Source organism: Camelus ferus, chromosome 1 (genome assembly GCF_009834535.1).
Source record: "Camelus ferus isolate YT-003-E chromosome 1, BCGSAC_Cfer_1.0, whole genome shotgun sequence".
NCBI lineage: Eukaryota > Metazoa > Chordata > Mammalia > Artiodactyla > Camelidae > Camelus > Camelus ferus.
In genome coordinates, this window is record NC_045696.1 from 51,719,958 (window position 1) to 51,735,663 (window position 15,706).

Below are 15,706 nucleotides of genomic sequence, written 5' to 3' on the forward strand. Positions count from 1 at the left end.
GACACTGATGACATGGCCTCTAGCACTTTATTTATGAGAACATCCAGAAATCTCTATCTACATCTGGTAGAAGAATAGTGTCAATTCTGCCCTGGAGACATGGATCAGGCAATGTTGCTAGTGTGGATTTTTCCCTTCCCAATAATTTACTGATTCTGGAGTCTGATGGCAGAGCTCAGACGATCATTTTCACATTCATGTGAAAGCCTGCTCCTCTGGGGGATGGTGATGTCAAATACACATAAATGGATGCAGCACGGGGAAATACTAGCTGTCCCTCCCCCAGAAGCCTGCAGGTCCCCGAGTGGGGCTTTGCTCCCACAACGCACCCTGGGAGAGCGGTGAGGGTGGGGCTGCTCACAGAGCACAGGAAACGGTGCCTGCGGTGACCTCGCAGGACTTGACGGGGCACTGCCTTTGCAGCAAAGAATGAGACTACACAACTACATGCTTGTTAGGCTGCTCATTTGCCCTTTCCAAGTTTTACTGTGCTATTCACCTTTTCATTGTTGATTTATACCTACTCTGAAGTATTAGGGGTATGTCACAGTATTTTCCCCAGTTTTTCAAAAATACTCTCTACCATAGTGATTTTTATTTGCATGTAATAAAATTTAATATATTCTTCTTTAAGGTTTCAGCCTTCATTATACACTTGGGAAAAGCATCTTGTACCTCCAGTATGAAAGTATTCACTTATGTGGAGAAAATGACAATTGACAATTACAGAATTAGTGAAGATGCAGAGAAATGGGCAGACTTTCTTTGCTGGTGAGGGTACACATTAATAAAACTTTACTGAAGGACATTTTAGCAGAAGATAAATTTTACTTTGGCAGTTCCACTATTAGAAATTTATCTTAAGGAAATAATCAGGCAAGTGAATTTTTAAAAAAATGCATATGTGTATAGAGATTGTTATTGTAGCATTGTTTAGTTAGAAAAAATTTCCAAATATCCTACATATTCATCAATAAGTGACTTATTCAATAAATTACCCATATACTGGAGTACAATGTGGCTGTCAAAAATATAATGTAGATCTATATTTATTAATGTGGAAAATGCCTATTACAATGTTGATTAAAAAGAAAGCAGATTTCAAAGCAGCAAGTAGATTTTCCTCTCATTTTGGAAAGAGAAAGGCAAAGAGAAAGAAAAAGAGGCAGATAAACAGATATACTTGGAAATATACTTCCAACAGTGTTACCAGTGGTTATCTCTGGGTGGTGAGATTTTGAATGGCTTTTTATCATCACTGTAACAAATTCAAACAAAACTAAATGTGTACTTTTCAGAAGTTAAAATTAGAATTTTAACTTTAGGGGGGAAAAAGCTTAGAAAAACTCCATAACAACCACTTAAAAACTCAAATATGAGTTTCACAGTCATTAACAATTAGTAACTCTCTTAATAGGGTGACATTATTGCCTGACCACTCTCTGGAGGGTGACATCACTGCCTGCCTCAAGTTTCCTCCAAGTTTGACAATTCATGTGACACATTACAGCTCTTATCTTAAAGGACTTTAAGGCATAAAAGCTCAAATACTAGAAATAACTCAAATCTATATCTAGGGCATAGTTAAGTAAATTCTGGGGGGTTTATATGATAGAAAATTATTCTGACATGATGATGGCACTTATAAAGAGGATATAGTTACACTGGGAAGTGCTTATTACATAATATTTAATAAAAAATAGGATATAACCCTACACATATAATGTATGCTCAATTATGTTAACATTCAGAGAAAAAACTAGAAGATGTTTTAAAAATGGGTAATAATGGTTTTCTTTTCTGTTTAGTGAGATTATGGATATTTTCTCTGTACTCTATACTTTCTTAATATTTACAGGAAGTGTGAATTATAGAATCATGAAAGAAGCAAATATTAAAAAAAATACAGCTGCTTTGCTCAACAGCTGCCAAATTTTACCCCAGATGTATCTGCAATTTAGTTTTGAGTCAAATGGCCCTATCATTCTGTAAAGGGAATCTAGCAGAATGGGATGTGTTCAAATAAAGGCAGGCCGTCACTGCCACCACCTCTTTGTAAGCCACCATTTTATAATGCTTAGAGGAAATTAGAGTGAGGAATCCCACTGCTACTGGCAATTAGGGATTTCCATATTCTTCAGGTCTCCTTCATATCCTGTCCTGTATTCCCAGAAGCTGGAATTTAGTCATCTACAGTCGTCTCGAATGTCTCCAGGTCCAGAAGCTACTCTGGAGGCAGAAGGTGTAGGTCATTATTAGGGATGGAAGCTCCTCTATTCATTTCAAGTGGGAGTTCCCTTGAATAATAAGGGTGAGCTGCTCCAGAAGGTCTTCTACAGGTAATTAGCTTCCTTTCCCTTCTTTCCTCCTTCTCTCTTACCTACCCACTCTTCCTCTCTCCAGCCCTTTTTTTCAATAAATAGCCTTTTGTACAGTTAGATGGAAGCTCTTAAAATTTAGAGAAAATCACATGGTACTAATACCAAGTAGATGATCTAAAAATTGTTCCTAAATGATAATATTTTAGCAAAATGATGATGGGAGAAATCAGAATTATTAGAAATCAGAATATGTATGATGCATATTAGAGGCTTGGCCATAAGGCAGATGGCAGATATTTCGTAAGAAAGCAAGAGAATAATGGGAGGGATGGGAGGAAGGAGCAAGCAGAAGAAAGAAAAGTAATGACATGGGTTTCTGTGTCTTTTGGCAGAGGTTATCTAATCACCTGTTCCTGGCCTTTTGGACTAGGTGGCAGCCTTCAAAATTCACTAGACTCTAGACTGTTTCCTTCTGTAGCAAACAGAGTGCCTGGTACAATGTAGGTGCTTACCAGATGCTTAGAGAATTGAACCGAGCCCTTTTACTGCTTTTTCATTCTGGCCTTCACTAGAATCAAAAGCAGCTAAAATGCCTAACATCTTTTCACACATATTTGGTAAAACTCCATCCTAATTTGAACTCAAATGCACATCTCCTCTGAGCTTCCACCTTGGCCACTGAACTGCTGAAGGAAATCACACAAGACAGACAGGTCCCAAATTAACCCACCAGATTCACATTGTCAAGGAGAATCCTACTACATTCTTCTGGTCAACCTACCGTCCCATTTGTCCCAGGAACTCTTTTAAACCTCTACTTTCCTCAAATCTCCTCACTTACTCCTAGCAGGACCTTGTCTTTAGGAGCCATCATCTGGGAAAGCTCTCAGCCTCTCACGGCCAAACCCACACAGGGCTTGCATCTATCCCTACCCTTCCTCCTTCTTTCTTGTAACTGCAGAAGTGATGTCCCTCCTTCTGCCCTTCCATTTATGCTCAGGACTCCACACCTCTCTCCTTATCAGGAATCTCACCACCAACCATCCCATCCTCTTGTCTCTCCTATACACTGAATTTCTCCCCTCTACTGTTTTCTTCTAAGCATAGGAAAATGCCAATATTTTCATTTTTTCCCAAAACATCTTTTACCTCACTCCTCCATTCCTAAGATACTGTATTAGCTCATTTTCTCTTCCTTTCCGCTATGACTTCTAAGAGTTATCCACGTTTGCTGTTTCTGTTTTTTCACCTCTTGCTCTTTCCTTATCCCATCATGATCAGGTTACTGCTTCCATGACAAACTACCTTTTGCTAAGGCCAACAATAACCTCTAGATTAATATAATAAATGATAAATTTTTCAGTCCTTAACTTACGAAGATCATGACTTCTCAGTGGTCACTACTGCCACTCTCTTTGAAACATTTTCTTCTCTTGGCTTCTGTGCCAATGTTCTCTGATTTCCCTACTACTTCTTAGCTGTTCCTTCTGAGGATATTCACAGCCTCATTTTTCTCTACTAGCTGATTAAATATTAAGAGTTCTTCAAGCCCCAGTTTGGGCCTTCTTCTCAATTTAACCCCATCCCCAGGCAATTATCATCCATGCCAACAGCTTCATTCGCTTTCACTTTACTTCTGAAGTCCAGCTGTATATATTCATCTGCTTTCTCAGTATGCTCACTTATCTCTATCAAAAGCATCTCACATCAGACATCTCAAAAACAGATCTTATAGTCTTCCCTCCACCCCATTTCTCCTCTGGTGATTTGTATAACCTTCAGTGGAACCGTCCTCCATGTTGTTTTATAAGCATAAAACCAGTAGTCATAGTTGCATTTCTCTCTCCTGCATCTCCCACACCACGTCCAGGAGAAACCCCTGTGTATTTTGCTTCTGAATTATCTCTCAGTTCCATTCACTTTTCTTCTATTCCCATTGTCACTACCCTCATCTATCTCTTGTCTGTTCTGTTGCAGTAGCCTCCTTACTTCTGCTCCTTCTAAACCATTTACCACAATGAAACTAGCGTGATCTTTTTTTTTTTTAACTTGTATTTTCAAGATTTTTGTAGTTTATCATGCAATTGTAAGAGTTAATACAGAGAGATCTGGTTTGCTCTCTATCCATTTTGGTCCATATACTGTCTTGTGTAACTATAGTACAATATTACAATCAGGAAATTGACATTGGTACAATCCACCCACTTTATTTACTTTTCACCAGTTTTATATGCACTCATGTATGTGTGTGTATCTAGTTCTACGCAACTGTATCATTATGTATAGATTTGCAATGATCACCACCACAGTCAAGATACAGAACTGTTAAATCACAAGAATTTTTTGGGCTACTCTTTTATAGCCATAGTCAGTTTCATCACTCCCCGACTCCTAATCCCTGATAACCACTAATCTGTTCTCCATCTTTATAATTTTGTCATTTCCAGAACGCCATATAAATGGAATCATTAAGTATGCAATCTTGAGATTGGCTTTTTCACTCTGTAATGCCTTTGTTATTAATCCAAGTTGTTGTATGTATCAAGAGGTTATTACTTTTGAGTGCTGAGCAGTATTTCAGGGTATGGTTGTACCACAATTTAACCATTCACTCACTGAAGGACATCTGAATTGTTTCTTGTCTGGGGTTATTATGAATAAAACTGCCATGAACTTTGATTTTTGTGTGGATGTGTTTCCATCTGTCTGGGATAAATGTACAAGAGTAGCATGATCTTTACATACAAAATTGATCACGCCACTTTCATTCTTAAATTTGCTGTCCCATTGCCCTGAGGTAAGTCCTTAATGCAGCCCAAGTCAAGATCCCAGCATCACCATGCCCTGTATTATCCCCTCAGCCTCGGCGTGGGCTGCCCTTCACCTCATTCTCTCCGTTCAGCTGTATTCAGGGCCTTCATTCATGCTGTCCCCTCGGCCTAGAAACCTCTTCCACCACCTGATGTCACTTCCTATTTTTCATCTTCTGTTATTAGCTCAATGGCACTTCCTCAAGGAAGTGTCTCCAGTACTTCTGGACTCACTGAGATTCCCCCTCTTATATTTGTTCTTAGAAAACTGGGCACTTTTATTGCACATCACTAAGCACAGTTTGTAATTCTAAGCTCTTTTATGTGATCATCTAATTAATATCTATCTTCCATCTTCCAGATTGAAAACTCCAGCAAAGCAGAGGCCATGTCTGTTTTGCTCAACATTTCATCTTCAGCATTTAGAAGACATTCACTTGTGTTTAATGAAATTTGGCCAAGGCTTTTAAGACAAACAATCTTGGATTCAAGTTCTATCTCTATCACCTCCTAGGCATTCTGGGAAAAAATCACTCAAACATGCTAGATCTCCCTTTCATCTTCAGAATTAGGATTATAATACCATCTACTTAATAAGAGTAATTTAGGTTAAGTCAGATAACCATTAAAAATATTTTGCCCAGTGCCTAAAGAAAGGCAAGCAGTCAACAAATGTTATTTCTTACTGTTATTACTAGTTTGACAAAAGTGAAGAATTTTTGTCTTTCTCAACTAGATTTTAGTTCATTATCTTCATTTCTTGCCTGTTCCCGAGATTGTGATTCTGCTAACTTTGAGAATCTGAAAAGAAACCCTCAGTTTAGATCTCCAATAATCCTATGACTCCTGGTTCCAAACCCAGGGATGTCCCCTTAGGCAGATGAGAGATTATTTGGCCTCTTGGCTCTGGTTCCCATTTTCATCTCACTCAATACTTCTTCCTCTTGTTTTTCAGCCTGTAGATCTCAGGGTTTGTAGGAATATCTATTCCCTACTTCTAGTTTCCATAAAAAAGTTTTCTAAACACATCCTGCCTCTTGTCTCACTCCTCATACTGCTCCATGGAGGAGAGTCATCCTGCTAATAAGATAGCCCTTGGCCCATGTTTCTCAGTTAGGTGGAGTTGGGTGGAACTGATCTACCAAAGTTTCTAAGTGCAGGAATTTAGTCTTTCTCCTTCCTTTACTACTGAGACTAGTGGCCTGGAAAAGTGTTGTTCTTTTGCAGGTTCAAGTTTTCCCTTAGGAGGACGGGCTTCTGTGAGCCCACTGTACCTCTCGTGCTAAGTCACATCCTTCAACCCAGCCTTTAGCAAAAATTTTGGTTCCTCAGCTATCAGTTCTTTCATCTTATTTTCCACTGGGTTTAGAATCTGAGTGGGGAAAAACAGTGCTCTTTATTGTACTCCTTCATAGATTCCCACACTTAGGTTTATGCTTTTACTTGGAATTGCATTCTTTTACCCTTCATCTTTTTTACATTCCAGCCATTTGTCAAGGCCCAGCTCAATCGCCTTTTACATGAAGTTTTCCAGCCTTCAAGGCTCCCTTTCATGAATGAAATCTTATAGTACTTATTGGACTGTATCATTCCTTTTGAAATTGTTATTTATTATCTTAAATGCATACTGGAACACTCAGTAGCATGACTTCTTTCCTAACTCAATTTTGAGTTTCTTAAGAGCAAACAAGGGCAATGTCCTAGATTTATGTTTTAAGTCTCCACTAAATATGATTTTTTATATATAGTAAGTGCTTAATAATACTTATGGGATAATTGTTCTTAAGGCTGGCCTACTAACCAGGCTTTGATTTGAAGGCTCAAGGCATAATTAATATGGCTTAGTGGCTAGATGGTTCTTCAAGGGGTGGTGGCAATGGCCTAAGAAAGAAAGGTTAATATGAGTGTGTCCCTGAGATGCGGATCAGTGTAGGTCTTATATGTCTAGGTAGTGGAGCACAAACCTATCTTGTGCTGTTTTCATTTTAGTAATATACTCCCCCATTTCCTTTATGAAAAGCATATGGAAAGCATGGTCTAATAGGTAGAAAGGCTAAGAGAAATGCAAGCAGAGGAAGGTACTGCTCCTTGCTGTGATAGACTGGTCTGCAGAATGTTTTGATTCTCTGAATTAGTAAAAGATTGAAAAAAAAATAGCCACTACTACTACAGGAAAAAAACGAGGAGGAAGGGTCCTGAAAATGGTATCTGAGCAATGAAAGACAGTGAATATTTTAAAGATCACTGAATTTAATTTATTCAACCTAAATGCATAAAAGTACAGGTGGGGACATTATTTATGCAGGTATATGCAAATCACTTTATAAAATAGGCAAAGCCCTTCTGCTTTTTATAAGTTGCCAAGGTGGTTCCTGATATTTTAAAAGCTATGCACCTTTAATGTAATTTTCGAAGAGTTGGAATCCCTCTGTTGGAATCATAGTCATTGTCAGAGCAAGTTTATTTTTTTTCCCTCTCCTCTGGGACATTTACAAGGCTCTCATAACCATCACAAAAAGAGTGGTTTCCACAGAGATGTGACTGGAAAAAAAATCACTTGGAAATCACTGAGGAGCAAGTCACAATGTTCAAAGCAGAGAACATAGGCTTTGAAAACATGAACCCATCTGACCTTTTGAATTTAGTACAGTGAATTCCTGAGCTCTGAAACATGGGGCCCGGCTGTGCATGCCATATTGGTGCTATAAGACTGGCAGTAGGTTGGCTGTGGCATGGTCTATTTCAAACTCCTTCACAGTGCCCAGTGTTGCATGTTCCCAGATGACATTTGGTTGGCAGAAGCTGGGCCTCCAAAGCTGGCAGCCTGGAATGCAGCCCACTGTGTTTTGACAAACACATAATTGACCATCTGATCACCAGCCTACATTTTGCACTCAGGTCACTGAGGGGACCTGGGCTTTCAGTGGGTCCCTACTCCTTATCTTGTTCATCTTCTCAAACCTTTCTCCAGAAAGTAATACAGAGAAGACTTAAACACACCCACACATATCCTCCCATTTGCAAAAGAGAACATGGTACATGAAACAGAAGCTGTTGAAAATTTCCTTTAAATTGTCCTGGCAGCCCAAAGTGAGCAAGAGAAAAGCACACTTATGGTGAACTCGAATTCAGAAAGAAGGAACAAATATACCGCATTGTTTCAACACCCGCCTGTGCATAAGTTGCACTTCAGTTCAGTGGCTTGGAACTTCTCAGCAAAGGGCAGCAATGGGAAAATGGTAGGAAACTGGGGCACTGACTGACTTTGGGGGGAACATTATTAAGAAATGGTTTCATTTTCAGGTGAAAGAAGAGGAAAGCAGGACCCTGGCAGTGTCTGCTCCTCCTCTGCCCACCACTCCCCCAAGTCCACTAAAGGACAACGAGACACACATCTCTGGACACCAGTGGGCAGCAGCTCAGAGAGAGGTCAGATTCAAACTGAGGTCTCAGTGAAGGTCCCATAAAGGTGTGTTTTGGCCTGAAATTTGGCCACACACAGCACACCAGCCTTTATCCTGGAAGGCAAGGATTACGCACTGTGCCAAGCCAGGCTGCCATCAGGCAGAAGTCAGTGCCTCTGCCAGCACTAGTGCGTAGCCTGCCCTCTCCACACCACGCCCACAGCTCCACACCACGCCCACAGCTCCACACCACGCCCACAGCTCCACACCATGCCCACAGCGCTGTGCAGGCCTTGCCTTTCACCTGAGACCTGGTGTCCCTTCTCCCAGTCAGCCACCTCTGCCGTTACCGGAGTGCTCTTTCCTAAAACATAAATCTACGTAAAACTCTTCAAAGCCTCCCCAGGCTTTCTGCTTCAAGTCCAGACTCTTTTGCTTGGCACACAGGGCCTCCGTGATCTGCCTCCTGCCCACTTCCCAGCCTCATCTCTGGGGCCCCTCTTTCAATCACCATGCTCCAGCCACGAGCCGGATCTGGCCACTAGTTGACACTTCTGGACTTTGTAAATGCCTTGGCTTTTTTCCTGATTATCATCCCCTGTTTCTTTCCCCTCCCCTACATACACCTGGTAAACTACAATTCATTCTTTAGACTTTTAGGCCCAGCTTGGCCACCTCCCACAGGCAGGTGGGCACTCCTTTCTGGTTCCCCTCCCTATATCTTGTATATATTTCCATTCCAGTGCCTCTTACATGGTATGGCCTTTATTTGCTATGTGTCCTCCCTACCGGACTGTGAGATTCTTAACAACAGAGGGCATATCTTATTTATCTTGCAGTTCCAGGAACCAAGCACAGTCACTAGCTTTCCTTAAACGTTTGTTGACTGAAAACTGAATAAAGAGCTGTGCATGATAATTGACCCAGCAGTGGTAGTGGCTTCTAAAAGCAGGGTAGGAGCCTATTAAGCAATCTACTGAAGGCAGAAGACCCCAGCAGTAAGGCACTTTGGATGGCTATCACAGGGTGAAAGGAAGAGTGAGGGGTAGATACTGTGATGGAGGAATGTCTTGTTAACAGAGAATGTCACCGAGGCAGTGCATTTTCAGCCTTTTTGACATTTAGTGCTCAATACTGAAAGGCATTGTTCTGAGAATGAGTCTGAGTCTGAGTCTGAACTGTACAGAGTTCTAACTGGTAAGAACCTGGCTTCTCAAATAGGGCAAGTCTGTGCTACCTGTTTCAAGACAGCCTGGCAGGTTAGGGAGGGCTCTCCTCAGTCTCGGCTGAAGAGTAATGCGATGGAAAACTTTGGGGGGAACATCTGGAAGCTATTCAGTTCCTATTGAAATCTATGTCAGATCCAGGTTGGGACTTTAGACTGAATGCAATGCCGAGGAGAACAGATCGAACAGGCAGAAAAAAGTGCCCATCTGGAGGAGGCCATCGAAGAGGCTCTAGGAGCCAGAAGCACTGGGGAGATAATGTTTTGATTTGTTCCAAAGGAACTCTTCTTTTCCCTTTGACGGGCACCTGGGGCACCATATCTGGAGCCATCAGCTGTGTCTGTGGGGCACTTGAGGACAGCAGGACTGTCACAGGCCCTGCTACCCTTGAAATAAAGGCAGTCTCAGGATTTGGAACAATCTAAGCAAGCACAAAGCCTGTCCTGGGGGTGGGAGAAGGTCAGTGGGTATATGCACGGACTGTCAGCCCATTCCAGGTCATTCGTCCAGCCTCATCTTGGGTTAAAAACTTGGATCTCTCTCGAAGCTGCCAAATTGATGGTTGATATAGCATAGAATCAGTTTCACACTTTCCTGTGAGCCAGAGACAGCCTTTCAATTATGTCTTTTATCTCGGAGGTCTCCACTCGATTTCTAATCTGTGACACAGGTCTCCAGTCCCCTGTACCGCTTGTGTCTGAGGCTTGCCCTCCGGTGCTGACGTCATAATAGCTGAGCCGTGCGGGCAGGAGTGCACAGTGCTGACTCATCCCCGGTGATGTGAGGATTAATGCCTTGTCTAACACAGAGCTACTCTGTGAACTGTTTTTACACAAAAGAACTGTAACAAAAATGATTTGCCAGTCAGAGGACTAGAAATACGCAGTGCTAGGTAACTGGAGTAGGGATGCGGAGCTGCGAAGTGGTAACCACAAGCACGCACACGGACACCCGCCAAAGCACTGACAGACCCACTCTATCAACACCGAGAAGGAGGAAAAACAAGACTTGTCAGGGGCAGAAAGGACCCACCCCTGCTGTATAAATGCATTACACACAGCACCAGTCTTTGGGGAGTTTAATCAATCTCCTTTCTCTGTCAAATAACTGTCACTTTAGACTTCAGCCTGAGCATCCTTTGGAGGATTCTGCTCCCCTAAATATATTTGCAGCTAGCTTCTAGGAATGTTCATGGAAGCCACACACAAGCAAAAGAGCCATGGGAACCCCCTCTCTGTGCAAATGATTGCAACCCAAGAAATATCTCAGAGTGAGAAGGAGTCTGTGAAGTAAGACAGAATGTTGTAAATAAGGGACAGTGTTCACCAGAGAGTGAGATGCAGCTGGAAGGATGCTGATAATTATTTATCACACGAGGTGACTGTCACTACCTGTAGCATCTTTTCAGTGGTGCCTCATGTAGTGACTTTGATTATCTGGGTTCATTGCCCCAGAATCTCTTTCAAGCAGCTCAAGGTAACATTTACCCAAACCCACTCAGTGCAGCCTGATTTGGGCTTTAATAATAAATGTTTTCTCTTTTCATCTGAAATCAGTGTTTTTTTCTTTTTCTCCCCCAAAATGACCCTCCATCTTTTCTAAAAACATAATGGTACCTTCTATAGACCTCCTGGCACACATAATCCTGGATTTCTCTCTCTCTCTCTCTTTTTTTTTTTTGTACTTTACAATTTCACACACAATTTTAGCCTAAATGGCTAAAGTTCTGTACTTCAGTCTTGTACCCCCTATAAAAGGATATTAGAAATTTTGTCCCCAAAATGAAAGTTCTGCTCTAGAAGTTGAAATTAAAACCTATTGGATTTAGGGGTGGGTGTTTAACTGAAGAATAAATAATTGCCCATTGATTGGCAGTGAAGCAAAAGCCCAGCTGCTGCTGGTATCTGGCTCAAGAATGTAAGCTGCAGTTTAGAAGGGCAGTGACTTTTGCAAACAGCAGCTGTGGCTGAGTCAAAGGCAGTCTTTATATATGTCGGGTGGCTTGGGCCGCTGGTCTTTCTAGGCCCCTCACGATGGCAACTACTACCACTACTACCATCACCAACAGCATCAACTCCAAACACGAAAGAAGCTACTACACAATGAAGCAGCATTGGAAACCACAACAAACTCAACTGGAAAACGTGCCAACAAAGACCCAAATTTCCCAAATCTGGCACCTTTTTTTTTTTTTTTTGAAAAGTAAAGAAACCACTTTTACTTACATAAAGAGAAGGGGCAGGCCACAGACTGATGGTCAAGGATCTGAAAATCAAAGACAAAACAAGGAATTAAAAATAAACCCAATGATACTATGGGGAGAAGGAAAGCAAACCTAGGTTTAGACAGGATGGTTGGCCCTAAAGGATGAGCAGTAGGGGCCCAATTTTTCACTTGTAGCCCAAGAAAAAGGAGATTTTCAGTCTCATAAAATTTCCAAAGGTGTGACCTCCTGCTATTTATCGACCAATACAGAAGGAGTGCCAACCTCTTTCTTTGTCAGCTTCATTGTGATCCGAATCATATGAGCATTTTCTAGAGCTATGCTGTTCAATTCAGCAGCCACATTTATCTATTTAAACTGAAAATACTTAAAATTTAATAAAAATGTGAATGTTTCTCAGTCTATGAGCCATATTCCCAGTGCTCCACAGCCACCTGTGACTAGGGGCTGCCTCGCAGATTGAACATTGCCATTGTTGCCTACATATGCATTGGACAACACGGCAAGAATGGGTAAACAATGTCGCACATGACAGATCCTAGCTAATTGTGACAAAGATGAGTCAAACTCCAATAAACTCTGGTTCTTTTAAGGGCAGATTTAGTATGTTTAATACCCAGAAGATCCTCTGGACAAATTCAAAACCTCCATGCATTGTCAACCATTAGCTGAAGACCCTACTGCCTTGCCTACTGCTTCTCACCAGCCTAGGAAAGTCCCCTCTGACAAAATGATTTTAAAAGTAAGCATCTGTCCCCCCAAAACACATTTCTAACGATGAAACTTCAGGTTTGGGGGAGTTGACCTTAACAGTTTCTCATTCTGTATATCAAGTCTGATAATTCTCCTTTGTGATCTTCAACACACAAGCTAAATAAGCAATTATGAGACTGGCCTGCTCACCATTGTTTTGATAGTTTTTCTTATAGAAGAATAAAACTGAAGTAACAGAAGATCCAAGAGAAATTAATAAACCAAACAAGGATGCTGAGAAGACAAAGCAGGTCTCCTTACCCTCACCTCACTCAAATATGTCAAAGACTAATATAAGCTGATTGAATTCTTGTCTCTCTGACACCCATAATTTTAACAACTTCACATAAGGCCTCCAGAAATGTGCAAAACAAACTGTATTAAAAGAGATCAAGTAGAAGGATTTGATTAAATAACTTAGCATAGAATAAGACTAAGAAAACTGGCAATTAGAGATTTCACTCCTCAGTAAGTTTTCTGGACAAATGCACCGTCATGGAAGTTCCACCAAAGAAAAACTTTTCCGTTTATGGCCAAGGTGAAACTCAGTTCCATGAACATGCAAGAGTGAAGAATGGTGTTCTCCTCTTTGGATAAGAGTTAAGAGGAAAATCTGCAGCCTGGATCATAATGCAGGCTAACACAAGAGAGGTTGGGGGTCTCCAATGTTTTTAATTTTTTTCACAAAATCGATGAGTTTAATGAAAATTTTAATCAAGATAATTAGATTATGTATGATTCATTGAAAGTACACACAAACTTGGAATACTTATATATATACAAAGAAAAATATATATATATGACTAGTCTTCAAAGACTTTATAGCTCTAAGTTTTGCTACATTTTAGTCTCTTCTACAAGCTAAGATCCTAGACTATTGCACTGGTGCATCTTCTAAAATCTTCTTCATTCCTTCTTTGCTTTCATCCTTCCTTCTTTCCTTCCTTCCTTCCTTCCCTCCCTCCCTCCATCTTTTCTTTTTTTTTCCTCCCTCTCCCAACTTATTTGAGCTTGCTTTCTTTCCCAAACTTTGAGGAAATGGAGAAAAATATGATTAGTGGTTATCTATGAAATGTGCTCACTTATTTTTCTGTTGCATGTTATAAACCCAATAAGTCTCAATAACAATTATGCTCTTTTAAAATTATATTTGATATTTATGTTCTTATATCTAAGCATGTAATTTTCCTTTCTGAATTTCAAGGAGTATTTATTCATGCAACTTAATCAGTCAAAATTAATTTTTTGATGTGATCAAAAGAGATCAATGTAAATTGTACCCAGATTGACTAATACATTCAAGGTCTGGAATGAAAAGCTCTCTTTCCTGGATGTCAAATGACACACAGGCTGTCAATGACAGGAATCCAAGATGGAGAGAAAAATCACAGTGTGTATGTCACAGTCTAAGACAAATTAAAGCCAAGTTAAGTTGAAGATTTTATTGGATATAATTATTCTCTTCATTTATTAATGAAAAACAATAATATCTATACCAAATTTAATATTAAGGCTAAAAATTTAATCTCATAGTTCTTACACAATTTATAAATGTTCATAAATGTCAAAAGGCCCCTGTTTTTTGATTGTATTATAATCTGCTATGCAATTTTGAAAATATGTATTAATCTACATGGGTTTATTTTGTTCAATTCAAATTGTTATTTTATTAATATGTATCCTTTCTGCCTAAGTGATATTCACCTTATATGTCTGTAAATTGTTTTCATTTGAAATGCAAAGAATTATCTATAATAGTTTTGCGTAAGATTAAATAAACATTTGCATTAAGCATGCTCGGTTCAAAGCACAAATATCTAATAATGAATATAGAACTATAAAGCCCAAAAGAATCAGGACCTTAAAACATGGTGAGGGAGGCAAGAATAGAGAGGGGGAGAAAGGATGACATGTGGTGAAGCCTAATTTTAGTTTTGTAATTTCCGAGTAGAAATTATTATATGGTATTGATCTCCAAGGAACTAAAAGTATTTTTAACTGTAACTTAAGGATTAGTCAATTCTGATTTCCATGTTTGTAGTGTTCTAGGGCAATGGTTCCCAATATTTTGAGGTGATATAGATCCCTCCTCCCAGAAATTCCTCATAAACACCAAGTTTCAAGCATCTCCCAGACTCCATGCAGGTCTTCCAAGAAATCCTGGTTAGTAACCCTCATCCTAAGGAAAGAGGGGAGAAAATGCTTTTTCAGTTCCCCCTGCTCATTGCCTCTAGGATGTTTTAATGACTATAAAGTTGAAGCCAGGAGTAAATACAATGTATAGAAAATAGAGCTCTATGTGGGTGAGTGTGTGTGGCTAGAGACACAGACTCCTTGAAAGGATTTCCGGATTCTGCCTTTCCTACACCTTTATAATTTCTTTTTGAAAAAGTCCACAGAGCCTTAGGAGCAATGAGGTAGAGGAGAAGTGAGCACAGAAATGATAATAAGAGTCACTACTCACTGGGTACCTTCTGTGGTTTCAGGCATCCTAAGGAAATTCTCAAGTGTGAATCTGGGTATACCCAAGGATGTGGAGCAGTGTGACGAGAATGCACCAAGCCACAGAGTAATAAATACATGGCTGTCTCTCTAGCGGGTCAGTTGTCCTTGTGGCTAAGTAACTTAAACTCTTATTTGTACCAGTCTTCATTTATCTAATGCTGTTTCTCGACATCATAGAAAAGAATAACAGATGCCGTCCTTGTCCTCACAGAACTTCTAGTTTAGCGAAACAAACAAGGATATATTGAGATTTAGAATGCAAAACGTGTGCATATTTTTAGGGTGAAACCTGAGACCTCACTGAAAAGTCTTCTTTGCAGCAGCCTGCTTCAGGCGACGTCCCAGCACCCCAGCTTGAGGGTCACCTCTGGGAAGAGTTTGAAAAGCAGTGTCAACAGTATATCATTTAATCCTGACTACAAGAGTACATACTGTTACTTCCAATTTACCAGAGAAAAAAGGG

General features: G+C 40.2%; 1 protein-coding gene across 30 annotated transcripts in view; it reads right to left on the reverse strand.

The window, feature by feature from the left end:
• Positions 1–15,706, reverse strand: part of ZBTB20 (zinc finger and BTB domain containing 20) — a 758,837-nt gene that overhangs the window by 163,250 nt on the left and 579,881 nt on the right. For 29 of the 30 annotated variants that reach the window (XR_004319913.1, XM_032479554.1, XM_032479568.1 and 26 more), the window contains one exon: positions 11,987–12,026. The exons of the other annotated variant lie outside the window; for it this stretch is intronic. The gene's annotated coding sequence lies outside the window, so the exon portion shown is untranslated. The remainder of the gene's footprint in view (positions 1–11,986; positions 12,027–15,706) is intronic. 30 annotated transcript variants of the gene reach the window in all.